Source organism: Sceloporus occidentalis, unplaced genomic scaffold (genome assembly GCF_023333645.1).
Source record: "Sceloporus occidentalis isolate IW3139 unplaced genomic scaffold, rSceOcc1.0.p SCAF_1, whole genome shotgun sequence".
Classification (NCBI taxonomy): domain Eukaryota; kingdom Metazoa; phylum Chordata; class Lepidosauria; order Squamata; family Phrynosomatidae; genus Sceloporus; species Sceloporus occidentalis.
Genome location: NW_028316981.1, coordinates 231,431,795 through 231,447,659, shown reverse-complemented (window position 1 = coordinate 231,447,659; position 15,865 = coordinate 231,431,795). Strand labels below are relative to the sequence as shown.

At 37.0% G+C, this 15,865-nt stretch overlaps 1 protein-coding gene across 12 annotated transcripts in view; it reads right to left on the bottom strand.

The window, feature by feature from the left end:
* PTPRD (protein tyrosine phosphatase receptor type D) overlaps positions 1 to 15,865 on the bottom strand; it is a 1,452,104-nt gene that overhangs the window by 249,701 nt on the left and 1,186,538 nt on the right. The window lies entirely within an intron of this gene.

Here is a 15,865-nt window from a genome sequence, read left to right as displayed (position 1 = left end):
GTGAAAGAATTTCCAAATGCAAAAATGATTTAAAATCTTCTAATCTCATCTAGTTGAGAAGGCAAGCTTTTGCAAATCCCCAGTTGAGAAGCATAAACACTACATCACCTTGTACTGCCTTTGCAGAACTATTGCTTCCTATCCTGCCATTTAATAAGCTAAAATAATAAATGCAAGAAGTTTATTCAGGACATAGATGAGGACTCAGTGCCAACAACTGATAGTTTCGTTCCCACAATTATGAGTTCTGCTCCAATTCAGAATATTTAATATGTGCCTTCAGCATTCATGGAATAATTGGAAAACCTAATCTTTGTACAAAATTCTTTAAGATTAAACCTCTTCTTGTTATGTAATTTATTTCACTAGCCTACTGGAGTAATGTGATCAGCTACCTAAAGCAGCATCCAGCCTACAATCCACACTGTGAATAACATGTAAATCTGCATATCTCCTCTGCCATATTACAAACCTACCAATTTATACAAAATTAAAATATTTATTTAAAGAGAAGCTTTTCAGATTTATTCTCCTAGAAGCATACAAATCAAGGAATAGAGGCTAGGCTGGAGGGTTTTTTTAATGTTAAAAAAGGCATTAAAATAAATTTGGGAAGGGGGCAAAATAATATATTTTCAAAAGTATTTGCAACGGATAGACATATAGTTCTCATTTTGCTCTTACAAACACATGCTTAGATCACTAAATTTCATAGAAATGAGGGCCACACTCATTTAAAACACATCAAATAAACATTTATTTTATTACACTGAAATGCAAATATCAAACCTTAACAAGTAAACTGAAGGTCTGTAATTTGAAAATAGCAATAGCAATTACCTTGGGGGCGTGTTGTCATTATGAGGTTGACTTTATGAGTAGCAGTTGATATATTTTTTCTGTATGTGACTTTCCTATGAGTCAGAAATCTGCTCATTCAAGTTATAATCCAGTCACCCTATGCAACACTTACAAGAAGATTATAGGTATAGTGACTGAAACAAACGGCAAGCGCAAATCCATTTAAAAGTATCTTTCCCTCTTTGAAACGCACACTCTATGCTGGCATGAAAACCCTGGTTGTGAGTACACTCCAGTGCATTAAACCAAACTTACTTCTACCATATCTAGCTTGCATATGTTTTCCCATGCACACATGACCTGAAAACATATGACATATTTATATTGCTGAAGCAAAGCACCAATATAAGGTGACCCTCAAAGTTTCCCTGAGCTCTCTGTAGAAAGCGGTGGGTAGAGTAACTGCAATAAATATATAGGGGAAACAACAGCAGCAGGCTATGATAACATAAATAACTTGTTAAGTGGGATTGTTTGTTGTCCTATGGAAACTGGGCATAAATAACTAATAGGCATTCCTGTAATTCTGCTTGTAAATGTTATTGTAAAGAAAGTATGACACTATAAACTAAGACTGCCAAATGAAATAAGGGACAAGAGCTGTGTAAAAGAGGGGATTTCAGCAACTGTTGGTTGTATAACAGCTAGGATGGTTGTTTAACAACTAGCATTTTCTTTCTTCTGTTGTTATCTGCCTTCACGTCATTTCTGATGTAGGATGACCCTCCCAAGATTTTCTTGGCAGGGTTTCTCATTGCTTTCCCCTAAGTCCGAGAGAATGTTACTTGAGCAAAGTCACCCAGTGGGTTTCCATGTCCAAGAAGGGATTCAAATCCTGGTCTCCAGAGTTGTAGACCAATGCTCAATCAACACTGGCTTTCATCACACCACACTGGCTCCTCTTTTCCACAACCATTACAGGGTTAGGAACCCAAGCCCTTGTTTCACCTGTCAACCTTTTCTGCTTCATTTTTACTTCACTTACTTTTCTGTTTCAGTCACAGTTTCTTAACCTAAATATTGAAACATTTTAAGAAAGGTTACATCACAGGGATGTAAATCATAAACTATTTCATTCATGAATGTGTGAACAAATAATTAAAATAGTTGTTTCCACAATAGAACAAATATTCCTCTGTAGCATTCTTCCCATATTTGGCCATCCTGAGGTGTTGCATATTAATTTTTATATGGAGAAGATAATGAATGCTTTTTGTGCAAAAATGTGTCCCCCCTGCAAACAAAATAGTTTTGCTGTGCAGAAAACAGATGGTTTTTTTAAAAATCCTGTGTGTTTTTCTCTGCAGAATAATAATTCCAGTGGAACATGATTAAGATATCAGTGAATTTGTGAAAAATTCTCACTGTTCTTTATTCTTCCTTATTATTCTTCCTGAAAGGGTTTCCAAACTATCAGGAATTCCATTGTTTTTCAACATGGGAATGAATAGTTGCAAATATTTTTCCATTCCTATTGCATAATTAAGTTTAATTTTCTATGATTTATATCATTATTCTGTGCACGTTTACTCTGATGAAGTCCCTTTCTGTTCAATATGGTTTACTCCCAAATATGTGAGCATAAGAATGCCATCTCACAGTACAAGCTTAAGTATCTTTAGACAGAAGAAGGAGGCCTTACTAAGAAAGTCAATGTGGCATAGTGGTTTGAATGCTGGAAAAACATGGTTCAAATATCCACTCAGCCACGGATACCCACTAGGCAGGTCCCATGCTCTCAGCCTTAGAAGAAGTCTATGGCAGATTTCCTCTGAATAATTCTTGCAAAGAAAGCCCAATGATAGGTCATCTTAGAGTCACCATAAGTCAGAGTCAGCAACAAACAACAAGTTCCACTGAGTTCAATGGTGCTTATTTATAGGCAAATCCAGTGAATGGAACAGCTAATTTTAGATTCCAACTCTTTTAACTGCAAATTGTAAAACACAGTTATGTTATTTTAAATATTTTGTATTTTTAAATACTTCATAATTGCCATAGGTATAGCTGTTCCTGAAATAGAATTATAAGCAATATGAATTACAATTCATCCCCTCCTTCAGGAAAGGAGAAGGCCTGAAAGCAGTCGGGATAAGTGCACCAAGGTTATCAAAGGGGAGGGTGAGAAGTTGTAACCTGCTGTTATTCTTTATTGAGATTACACCATAGTATGAGTAACAGCTCTGTGATAAATTCTACAGAAATAGAGGAGCTCTATTAGATTTCTTCCAAGTCCAGGTAATTACTTTCCAAGTTTCTCTACAGACAGCTAGGAGCGTAATTGCAAGGCAAGAGGATTTTCTTGTCTTATACCGAAATCTTTTAAATGAGATTTTCCTCCTAAATGCATAGTCGGCATTACTGCACAAATACATAAGGTTTGTGATATGATTAAAGGACTTTTACAACTGCAAAATCACATATAATATTAGTAGGTGTCTATTCTCCACTTCTGATATGACAACAGAATCCTATCTTTGTGCTGGAAGCACTGTATTGTAATGTGAACCTGAAATTATTATTCAGTATCACAATAAACTCAGGATCCAGTGCCAACACTGATGGTTCATTTGGAAAAAAGCAATATGTGATCATACTGACATTTCAGAAAAGCAAAAAATAAAATAAAAATGATACTGGTCTTTATCCATGGTCTCACGCTGGCACGCTGGGATAGCAATTAGGCCATTTGGATAGCAAGTGGGAAATCTGGGCACTGCTGGCATTAGAAGGTTCAGACAAGCCAAAATGCCTTGCTCCTCAGAACAACCAGTCCGGTTTCATGTTTAATGAATAACACATCAATGAGAATTGTGCTCTTCAAAGAAGAACCTCTCAGAAACAATTGTACCATGGCACATGCAAAGATTAGTTGAAAAATAAAGCGAAAAGGTATTTTGTTCTTTTATTGCTACCCATCTTCTCACCCTAAAATGTTCTGAAAATGAGTGCAGGCAAATGCTAAAGAACGAACCTATGAAAAAACAAAATTTACAGACAAAACACTGATATTTTACAGACAACATCACAAGCTCATCGACAGGAAAGGGAAATCACAGAACACATGCTGGGGAAAATAGAAAAGATTGTGGTTGAGAAGTTTGCTGTGTCACTTTGGTTTTTTAAAAAAGTTGCACCAGTCTTCTTCTGCATATCTGATCTGTTTGAAGATGACATTAAACAAAAGGAGGAAATGCAAGCTCCATTAGTACATACAATACATTATACTCAGTGTGTATGTTAGATCTACACACAGTGTGAAAGGGTATTTTAGTACATTTTAGTAACACCAAAGAGAACCTCTTCTGGTAGACAGTTAAATGTCAGGTATCTGACACATGTAACAGGCTAGTGTGGTGTGATATGGGTTCAAATCCCTACTCAGTCACAGTTGTTAGGGAGACAAGAGGGAGAAACCATATATGACCCACAAATAGTTCTTCCACAAGATGCGTGAGATATAAATTGAAGGAATAAATGAATGCACAGTCATTCCTGAAGCTAAGGATACATTTCCTTTGGCTTTCCACACCTCTCCATATGATTTGGATATAACTACTCCCAAGAAGTATGTCAGCCCAGGAAAAGGAAGATTTCCGATTGGTATGTGTATCCTAATTAGAATGTCTTCACAGTAATAGTTCTGTCTTTACACTGTTTAGTAATGTGAACCAAGGTTGTCTTTCTTTGATTCCGGTGAAGCAGGTATTACTACTTTTAACTGACATTCTTTGAAGCAAAAGATTGCTTTCGGCCATTGGAAAAAAATACTTTATGCCTCACTCATTAGTTTATATTAATACAGATTTTTTTAAAGCACAGGTGATTAATTTAGCCATCTCAGAGCTCACCCTGACCACGATATGAAAGAATACTTTTAGACCTCCTATTATGCACTGCATAAACAAGTGAAAGCCTCATAGGAATCAATCTCCCCTTATGTTTCACATTAGAGCAGCAAAATTGTGAAGAGTTCTTCAATCTAACCTCTGCTCAATACATGAAGAGCAAAGGATGGGAGGGGAAGAGTGTCTGTTGAGCAGCAAGGGAGTAAAACTTACATTAAGTGACAGTTTCATTATGTTCATTGATCCTATGCCAAGTGGCAGTCACACTATTTTATGTCCACTAGAGAGACAAGATCGCTTCGGGGAGGAAAGAAGCAACAACCAAATGATGTCCTGTGTTGACATTCATGCCTATTTGGATTGTAGCTATTCTGGGCTCTAAGGTTTAGAACATTAATGACTAAAATAGCCATAACCAGTGTCTTATTTAAGATCTTGTAACTAGTGCTGAGTAAAATTCAACTGGGAACAGCACACATTATGGACATGGTCCAGGGAAAATGTCTACACATCATCCATGTCTCTTTCAGACCATGTGGCAAAGATGCCTTGAAGAAATTCTTGCCTTTTTCCCAGTGAACCCTCAAAGTTATTCTTAAAATCCTCCATGGGTTGTTTTTTTTAAGGCAAAGTATAAATATATGACTGTTCATGCACGACTCCTATTTTTGCCTCCATTATCCTTTATGCAGCTGTAATATCAAAACTCATATGTTAAGTTTGGGAAATAATTAAAATGAGGGTATTTGCAAACATCTTCTGAATTTTGCCATGAGGTGGTAGAAAAGATTATATATATATATATATATATATATATATATATATATATATATCAGACTAACATCGTTTTATATGTTATCTAGAGGTATAAATCTTAGACTCATCAATTGGGCTAGGAAAAAGATAATCTTTTGGGGCTTAGAGAGCAGTATCTGAAGATGCTGATTTTAAATTGTGATGGCCCTGTTCTGTATATGCTTGAACGGAGACTAGTAACCAACCACATGAGAGAAACACTGCTAAACTCAAGTCTATGAAGGCTTATACCTTATAGAAAATTGTGTTATATATGTCAATGTGGGCACACCTACCAAACTACTTTTTCAGCTCATTGCTATCCTCACTAATCAAGTGTTGGCTGAGATCTTGCATGGGTAGACAGAGCATAAAGTTTCACCCAAGTGGAATCTCTCCCCTAACCTTTCCTCTCTCACTTGGTTCCTGGAAAGGGAAGTACATTTAATGGCATGGCTATTTAATGGCTTGTTGAGAGTGGACAGTAGCAATGACCCATCCATCTATGCCTCTATAGCTGGATCCAAACAAGGATATCCTCCAGGCCCTCTTAGGAGTTATAGAAGTCAACAACAACAGCAGCAACAAGTTCCAGATTCTATTTTTTTAAGATTTTAAAAAAATATTATTTAAGTTTCCCATAAAAGCACCAAATCTTGGAACCTAAACAGGATCAGCTCTGGTTAGTACTTGAATGGGAGACCATCAATGAATACCAGGTGCTAGACTTCCAGGTACAGAACATATCTCCATGAGACCTTTCCACACAGCTGTATGGAGGAGAAGGTGGCAGCAGCAATAGGCACAGGTTTGGAGACAAATTTCGTCCTGTGTTTTTCCCCCTGAGAAAGGGGGAATAAAGAATTTACCCACAAAGATCTGTAAACTCCCCCCCCCCCCACTGAAAAAAATCCCAGAGCTCCATGGACTTATAATAGATGACTGGGACCAAGGTAGGGGGATTGAGGGACAAATTCAACAGCTCTTCCCACTGTCCATGAGCCAAATGGACATTAAGCTGCAACTGCACTTCCTTTTCTAAGTATATCTGTACTAATATTTGGATTTAAAAAGTAGAAGGAATCTTCAAACCAATAATTAATAGATGCTTTGGTGAGTTTCTGGCTTTTGGATTACTATGAGAGTTGGGGTTTCCCCCTTCTTTTCTTTTGTTTTAGCTATGTGAGTTCTAGGGACTGAGTGCAGAGAGTCTTATAAAACTACCTGTAAAAGGAGAGAAAAGAATAAACCTTCTGAATCACTAAGGATATAGAACTTGATGAAAAGAACTTTATAAAACTGGACGTTGCTCTGTTTTTCCATACGCTTTGCAGGTAAAGCTGGACAGAAGGGTTTGTGGTTTGTTGTGAGAAGGTCAAGCTTTTTTGGATTGGGATCAGAGGAAATTAAACACTGGGTAGTTCCATTGATACTTAATAACAGTTGCTTCAGTGGGAGACTGCATTAGGTAAGTTAGTGTGGATCTAAAGTTAACAGATGACAAGGTGGAAGACAGTGATTTACAGAATGAAGCTGAATATCCTATTCTACTTCAGAAGGAAGATGAGGATAAAGAAGCCAAATTGGAGGGCGAAGCCACAGATTTTGGGGGAACCTCACAGTCAGAATGGGACAATAATGAAGACCCAGTAGAGACCTTGGAGATTTATTCCAGGAAGATTATTGGGCATAGTGTGGGGGATCCAAACAAGAAGAATAATACTGAATATGAAGAGGAAGATGACAGATTGGGGGGGGGGGTGGGACTTGGAGGAGAAAAACGTGAAGGCTTTTTAAAATCTATATTCATTATGGAGGGCTGTCTCCCAATCAAGTTATATGGGAGGGTCTGAATGATGCCCGAAGTATTCAAATTTGGGACTCTGATAGCAATCCAAGGGTGAGATTTAAGTGGGTAGACTGGAGGAAATAGGATTTATCTAATTTGGTTGAAGATAATATTAAAGAAGGTCCTGGTAGGCACATGCTGGAAATGTGGCTGATCATATTTAACAGCTCATTTATCTGATAAAGGACTCAAAGGAATGTTCTTTGCTTCCCTTAAAATGAGTGGGAGTTAGATATGGGCACTGGGAGTAGAAAGCAGCATTTTGTACCCTTTGATGTTAGAATTGCTAATTGGGGTTGCTTCCTATACTAATTTTCAGCATCAAAGGTTAAAATGAACCAGTGTTTAGAATTCTGTTTTAAGAGCTATTCCCCATAAAGCTTTGTATTATGGAGAGAAAAACATGTTAGCTTCCGAAAGAACATGTTAGTGATCAAATGCTTACTGGTAGACCAAAAGGCGGGAAAGGTAAACAAAATTTGAAAGAAATGCCTCCTTCTCAAAATGCAACAATTAGGAACCATTCATCATAACATACTACAACTCGGAGCACATTTGTTTGCACACAAGAGATGAAAGGATCCTGTCATCACTGCACATGCACATGTCACTCTGTGCAACTGGGAAAGTCAGCTACCTCTCTGACCTAGCCCTTGTTAAATCTTGTAAATTCTGTGGCTAGTTTAACAGGGCACACTTTGATGCATGAAAACAGGTGGGGGACTGATAACATCAACCTTATTCTGGCTAAGCATTTCACAGACCGATAACTTATTAGCCTTGATCACACAAGGAGCATACCAAATCTATTTTGTATCTAAAATGCATTTTCAGCTGCAACTGCACCATTAATCATGAGATAACAAAATCAAGGAATATCGATAAACCAAAATGAAATGTAAGACTTATTTTGCGTGTCACCAAGTGTACCATCAGCTGCTTGCAAAGAAGGAAACATTGCAACTTTGTGGTTAATAAAGCACAACTCATAATTGAAAACACCAATTTATTTTAAAAACACAAAAACAAGTAAATTATCATCTGAATTATCTAGATCAGGGATGAGCAGAGTGAAGTTGTCCAGATGTTGTTAAACTGCAGTTCTCATCAGCCTTTACCAGCCTAGGCAATGTGGAAGAATGCTGGGAGTTGCAATGCAAAAACATTTGATGGCCTGCACTTTGCCAGCATCTGATCTAAACAGTTGGAATGTGTGTTCTACTACAATTGTTATTTTTAGTCTCTTTTTCAGGTGTATTTTATTTATATTACAGAAAAAGGGTTATTTATTTTATTTCAGGTACACACACACATGCACACACATAGATTACAGAAAAACAAATGAAATCAATGGCTCCAATCCAAAATAAAACAATTCTCCCAGAAATCTGATAAAGAAAGTGAGACTCAGTCTAATAGACTGGAAAACAGCTCAAGCAAGACTTTGGATCCAGGCAAGTGTCTAAAATTACAAACAAATGCAACAACGGAGATTGATTTGTGTGTGTGTGTGTGTGTGTGTGTGTTAAGAGAGAGTCATTGATCTGACACCTTTCTTCATTATGCAAACCATGCTTTAACCAAAGCTTCATTTCACAAGAAGCTCTGAAAATAAAAATGTGAGGACATGCTACTATTACCTGGCAACAATTCATAACTTAGCAAGCCGAATATAGTAGCTTGATAGTAAATCATTTTAATGGAATAATTTAAGTCACAGTGAAACCTTTGCACAAGATGATTTATCCATTTGTGAAGGAAGGTAAGGAAATTCCATTTGTGATTTAACTGGTGAATATTGACTTTATTAATGCATTTTGGCAACCCAAGATTAATGGAAGAATAATAAGTCAGCTGCTCCCTTTGATGTCAGTTTAGAATAGTCATTGCATTACATGAAATGAGATCTATCATAGTGAGACTGAGCACTACATATAAAAACACCATGCTGTCCATTAAAAAGAGTTTTCAACAGATTCCTTTAGTCATTGCTATTTTATTATATTTTAGTCTCTTACCATGAAAGGGCAAATCAATTTCTTGCTTTGATATACTCATTACTGTATATCCTTTGGGTGGTTGGAATTCCAGATCTGTACATCTGAAAATAACTGTTCACATTTGGTAGTCTAAATATATAAGAGAACCATGATCTGCTAAGAAATGCCCTAACAGTAATAAGTGTAGAAGACTGTGCCGAACTCATCCACCTGTCTGTCAGTTAACACTTCACATTTCCTGGAACAAGTACCAGTGCAACATAGAAGACAGTGTGCATCTCAGAAAAATCTGCATGAAAAGGATGTTTCCTTGTTTGACAGATTCCTTCCTGCCTATAATTATTATTGCCCTTTCTCAGGGCATTGACTGAAGTCAGAGAGAACTGCTGTGCTTCTTTAGGCAGGAAGAAAAACTTTTGTTTTGTGAGGGAAGGGGCTTTAAAACCTGGGCACCCGTTTCCAGTTGGCTCTAAGAGTCTATGGCCCAGTGTCCAGAAATCTGTATGTTGTGCTTGTGCAATACTGGTGGTGCATCCAAAGGTCAAGTCTGGGACGAGAGCTGACATTGCATACACTTCGACCAGTTGCACTATTTGGGGCAAGATAGCATGCCAGCAACATAAAATGTGTGTCATCTTGCTATACAAACCCAGTAACACTAAGCTTGGGGGTGGGGGCTTTCTGGGGACTAGTAGTGATCATTACAGAAACTCTGTTACCAACACAGGTAAGACCTAGTGGATATGATGGCACTTGCTCTAGCTAGTAAGTGCTTGTTGTTTTTCTCTTGGCTCTGGATTGTCATATTATCTGTTTAGCTAGACTTCATTCCAGTTGTGGGCCCATTTACCCACACTGCCATCATACCAATTTCTACAGTCAACATCAGTAGTAGTTCTAGTCAGCAGACCAACCTTTGCCTGTTCTGGATGTGTGACACCACAAAGACCTGCCCCAATCACAGGCTTTGCCCCTGAGGTTTTGGGGAATGGGGTGCCAATGACTTGGCACCTGTAGCTTTTAACATATATCTAAAGAAAGCTTTATAGAAAGAGGCATAATCGGGAAGGACTGTCTTCAGTTTAAATATTACAAATAAAATGTGTTGCCAGTTAAGGAATGGTCGTTTCACTGGGCTGGCAATTCACTGTTTCTAGAAGCCAGATAAATAATGTCTTGGGGAGTCTGGAGGGGCTGAGGGAAGCAAAGATGGCAGAGTATGCAGCCCCAGGGACCTACAGTAAGACCTCTGTATCCCTGAAACTGGTATCAGTTTCATTTACCCACATCCGGGGAAAAAGTTCCCTCTTGTCATTTCCGAGGTCCTCCAGAGCAATTCTCTGGTATGCTTCTCATGGAAGTTGATCATAGTGTTGTGCTGAAGGACCTAGAAATGCCTAGAGAGGTTTTCTCTCTAAGAATCTCTAGGTCCTCCAGTGCAACGTTAAGGTAAACATCAGCTGGAAGTCATTCATTTCAATGGGTCACCATTATTAGTGGTTTCATCATTCCATGGTAAGAGGTTTATACTGTACTTTGACCATTTTTGTTGTACTTAATGAAACTAGTATCTGATGGATTAATCAACTGAACCAGAATTTGAATTCCTTTCAGAACTGGAGAAACAGATTGTTTTCCTCCTACATGAATAACTGCGGCAGTAATTACTAAATATTACCAAGCTTTGAACAGCTCTAAGTTCCTTTTCATCCATCAGTAAGTATTTATGCCTTTCAGAAAACTTCTGAACAGCTTAATATCATTAAGGTTGCTTGGGTTCATACATGAATCTTAACAGCAACAAATGTGCATATATTTTTCACACTCATAAAAAATCAATAATTACTCACAACTGAAATTAAACAGTCAGAACATAGAATCAAATTGGCTAATAAAAGTTACAGCAGCAGATCACAATTATTAATTATGATAACAAATTTATGCTTCATTTTTTCTAGCAGCTATCACTTGGAAATGTAAAGGAAAAATTAGAGAAATAGTGAAAAAACCCTATTATTTAAAATGAAAAAAAAAAACTGATGAAAGTCTTTATTAAAACCAACAGCAGAATACACTAAAATAAAACTCAAGACTGTTACCCAAAGAAAGGTGGGGGACTGTAGAGAGGTCCTCACCAAGTATGTCAGTGTGACTTTAAATGTTGGCGAAGTCAGCTTTGCAAGAAGCTTGGTAACCTTTAGGATCATCGACATCTTGTATACCATTAATAACTCTGGACAACTCCATGTTTGGAGAATTCAGAGGATTTTATTAAGAAAAATGCAGAGTGCAAGCACACGCAAATACAATAGCAATTCAAACATACAGCATCCAAAAGCTAACCAAAACAGAAATATGGAAAAAGGATTGTGGTATTTTTAAGAAGGCAGGAGTAGACCACAGAAAGCAGGAGTTGCTCAGACAGAGCTCTGAAAGTGACACAGATCATAGCCAGGGACAACTGTATGCGCACTATGTGCACAGAGACTAAGTTTTTGAGACCAATATTTACCTGAAAACTAGCCTCTGGAGTTGTGCTATCTTGTAAGGTAACAAAGACTTGGTGTCCTTTCCCAGGAATTGACAATGGGATTTGAGACTTTTTAAAGGATTTAACATTAGGGTGTCCTGATTGGATCAGGACAACCCCAGGGTGAATGGACAGAGACATTAATAATACATTTATTTTGGCAGGAAGCACAGCAGAGAGAATTGGCTTACTACTTTGGTGCAATGAGACCTCCACTGCAAGAGGAAATGGAGAGGATTTGCAGGAAGGAAGGAGCAGTTAGAACACCCATTAAGCCTTGATTGTATATTTACCTGGGTCATCCACATGTACTCAGGTCTGCGCTCCTTTCTCACAGGAATCTCACCTAGTGTTCCAAGAGAGTCATCATGACCTTTTGAGAACATTCTGGCTCCAGATATGAAATATGAAAACATGGAGATCCAAAATACAGTGTGAGGTATGCAGGATGTGCTAACAATTCAGATTTGGGAGGAAAACATTCAGGAGAGTGGCAGAATAAAAAACTAAACAGGCTTTCTTAAAAATGAAAATATTTTTCATTAGATGAAAAATGTGTAAAGAGAAGGCAAGACGAGTCTTTCAGGAATAAGGCTATCAAGAAAGCATTCTTCCTGCTTCTAGATAAATGGACAACATCTATCCAAAGAGACAAACAGATGAGAGAGTCTTTATCTGCAAGCAAGGTTGATAAAAGGAAGCACTTCCTCTCAAACTGAATAGCTGAATTGTGCACCTTGCCACCACCAAATGTAGCAAAGGCTGCTAACTGAGATAACTTTAAAAGGAAATGTGAAAAAAATGCATGGAGAATAAAGCTTTTGATGGCTTCTAGTCATGGTGGCTCTATGTTACTTTTAGTATCAGAGCCTGTGCAGCTTTCAGTATTAACTGCTGGGAAACATGAACAGAAAGGCTCTATGTTACTCCCATCCTGCTTGTGAACTAGCCACTACATTGCAATCTGAAATTTTCAAAAGTTTTTCAATGGCAGAGTGTGTTGGAACAGCACAAATTCAAAATCACTAAGGTATAAATAAAAGTTATTAATGTAAGTATCAATCAAATGTACAAACATGAACATATTTTTGTCTTTATCGTCTATATTATTGCTAACTTTGGGGAAATCTGTTTGTTTCACTGTTTGAAAATCTGACCTTTCAACAGATTGAAACTTATTTCTAACATGTTCAATTATGGTAAAGCTGAACAGCAATTTATTTCCAGGATTTATTTCCAAGATTTATATCCTGCCTTTCTCCCACAATGGGATGCAATGAGAATTACCCATGACACTTACATAGTAAATACACTGCTGCACGTTATTAGGAGTAACACAGCACCTCCCAGTTAGCACTATTGCCTTTATTGGAATATAGAGATTTATATTCCTTTTGAATGGCAATGCAATAATAAACTATTCAACTTGTTCTATTTATTTTAACTGTTAAAATTAATACAGTATAAAACAAATTAATTACAGATGCAAATTCTATTTGGTGTTCATTTGTTGTATTTCATTAGTTTCTATTTGATGAAGCTGTGAGTAATCGTTTCAGTTTTTGAAGATATGACAGACAGCTGATTACCTTTGGTTCCTCCTTAGTATTATTTGTAGTGTGGATTTTTATTTATACAAATACATGCACAGCACAAATTACAGGCCTCTCTCATCTTTTTAAGTGGGAGAACTTGCACAATTGGTGGCTGACTAAATACTTTTTGCCCCACTGTATGCCTCCTCTCTCTTTTACTTGTGTTCCCATTCTTTGTACAAGATGAAGTTGTTTTAATAACACCCATCTCATTACATTAGAGATCCATAAACTATGCAGTGCAAAATCATGTACAGGTTGTCACCCTTCTGCATAGCACTTCACTGAGTTATTGAAGGAACTATGAGATAATCAACTACTTAGCAAGCAAAAGCTATCATTCATATTATCCATATTCATATTAAACTTGTGATCCCTGCTACAAAAACATTAGCATCAAAAAATCTAAATGGAAAAAAAATATATTCACTAGCCCCTCCTGTTAAATTTATCTATTAAAATTAGCTTTCTTGTTAAAAGACAGTTCAGATTTATATACTTATATCCTCTCAATCCTCCTTTTTTTTCTTCAAAGAAAGAAAACACTCTATCTCGCAACATATCATGGGACCAAAATTGATAGCATAGTTCTACAGTAAGAAAGCTTCAACTTGCTGTGCATGTAGTCTAAGATTCTCTGGTTTTTGCATTGCATACATTAAAGTATATTCTTCAAAACAGCACCTAGTCTAATGGGTAGCCAAGATGATATAACCAAGAATTGGTGGAGGGTTATAGATTATAAACAATGGCTATATTGAACAGAAAAGCAGAATGCTGAGCTATGGAATTTCTAGTAGCTTCTGAGAATGTACTTTTGCAGATTTACTAGTGTAGGGGAAACCTAACATGTCTTATAAACTAGTCAGAGGCCTATGAACAATAGCACAGGTCTGTTTCTTTTCAATGCATGGTCTACTCTTAGTTCATCCATTCCTCCCATAGCCCATTTCCTTTCTTTCAAACACCCTAGTTTCTTTTCTTCATTCAGTTTGTAGAGTATACTTTTGTTCTCTGCAAGCCTTAGGATACTGTAAGAAAATACATCTCTCCCAGCAACATGGTCACTACTCTCCTCCACTATAGCATCTTTCCTAATTGTTTAAAGCTTTCAGATCTCGGTACATACCAAACTGACTTTTATACAGAGCACGGGAACTAATCGTGTTGAAAGGAAGCAGTTACACTTATAATTGAAAGTCACTGATAAGGTAAGTATTTACTGTTATAATTATGTGTGTGTTGTGTGTATACAGGTTGAGTATCCGTTATCAGCAATTCCAAAAGGTGAAGTACTCCAAAATTCAAAATACGTTGAGCTACAACACAAATAGTACAGTATGTACCTGTACTGTATTTGTGAGGCTGGCGAGAAACACAGCTGGAGAGAGATGCAAGGATCTATAAAATGGCAGGAATCCATGCCTCCTGCCATTTTACAGATCCTAGCCTCATTATGTCTCATTAAGTATATGTAAACACATATATTCTAAAATCTGGAAAAAAAATCTGAAATACTGAATACTTCTGGTCCCAAGCTTTTCAGATAAGAGATACTCAACCTGTATACAGTATCTATTTACTGTCCCATTTTTCCAAGGTAACTAAAAGGTTACTTAAAAAAACAACATCTGAATTCTACAAACTGCAGGTTTGTGGTGCAAAAGACACAATTTTCTGTCCATATCACTGCCACCACCACATTTTTTTTAAAAAAAAAAGCATGAGCAATCACCTGAATCTGCTCCTCCATTTACTGAGGCAAAGGAATCAATTATGAGTAACCAATGTTTGTAATAACATTGTATATACAGAAAATTAAGTAAAATTATGTTTTGTCATGGTAAAGACCACCACACAGTAATCAAACCAGTCTTACAACAATGAAACTGAATTACAAAGTAAATCTCTACTAGCCAAAATGCTTTCTAAATTAAAGGAGAAAAACACAGAACCCTAAAAATCAGCTTCTAAATTCTCATTCATTGATGTATTCCAAGAACATAAGACTCCTTGGATATCACCGAGTATCAACCTTGGTACAGAAATACAATGTCAGAAAACAATACAGGTAATGGAGAAGTAAATCTCTTTGTCTCTAGAAGACTGGAAATTAGATGCATAAGGCCATCTATTTTCTGGGTTTTGTTTTTGTTTTATTACAGCGAGTTCTCACCAGTGGTTCACAGGAGTGACATCTGTGAGGGATGAAATAGATCTCATATATGGTGAGAGCACTGAATTTGACTTTAAAATAAGATTCACTAGCTATGAATGCTCAAGAAATACAAGGAATCAGAACAAGATGACAAGCATGCTTGTGTTCACTAACGTGTTTAGCTGAAGCTCATCATTATGTAAATAAATTCTGTTCATATCATTTTGCC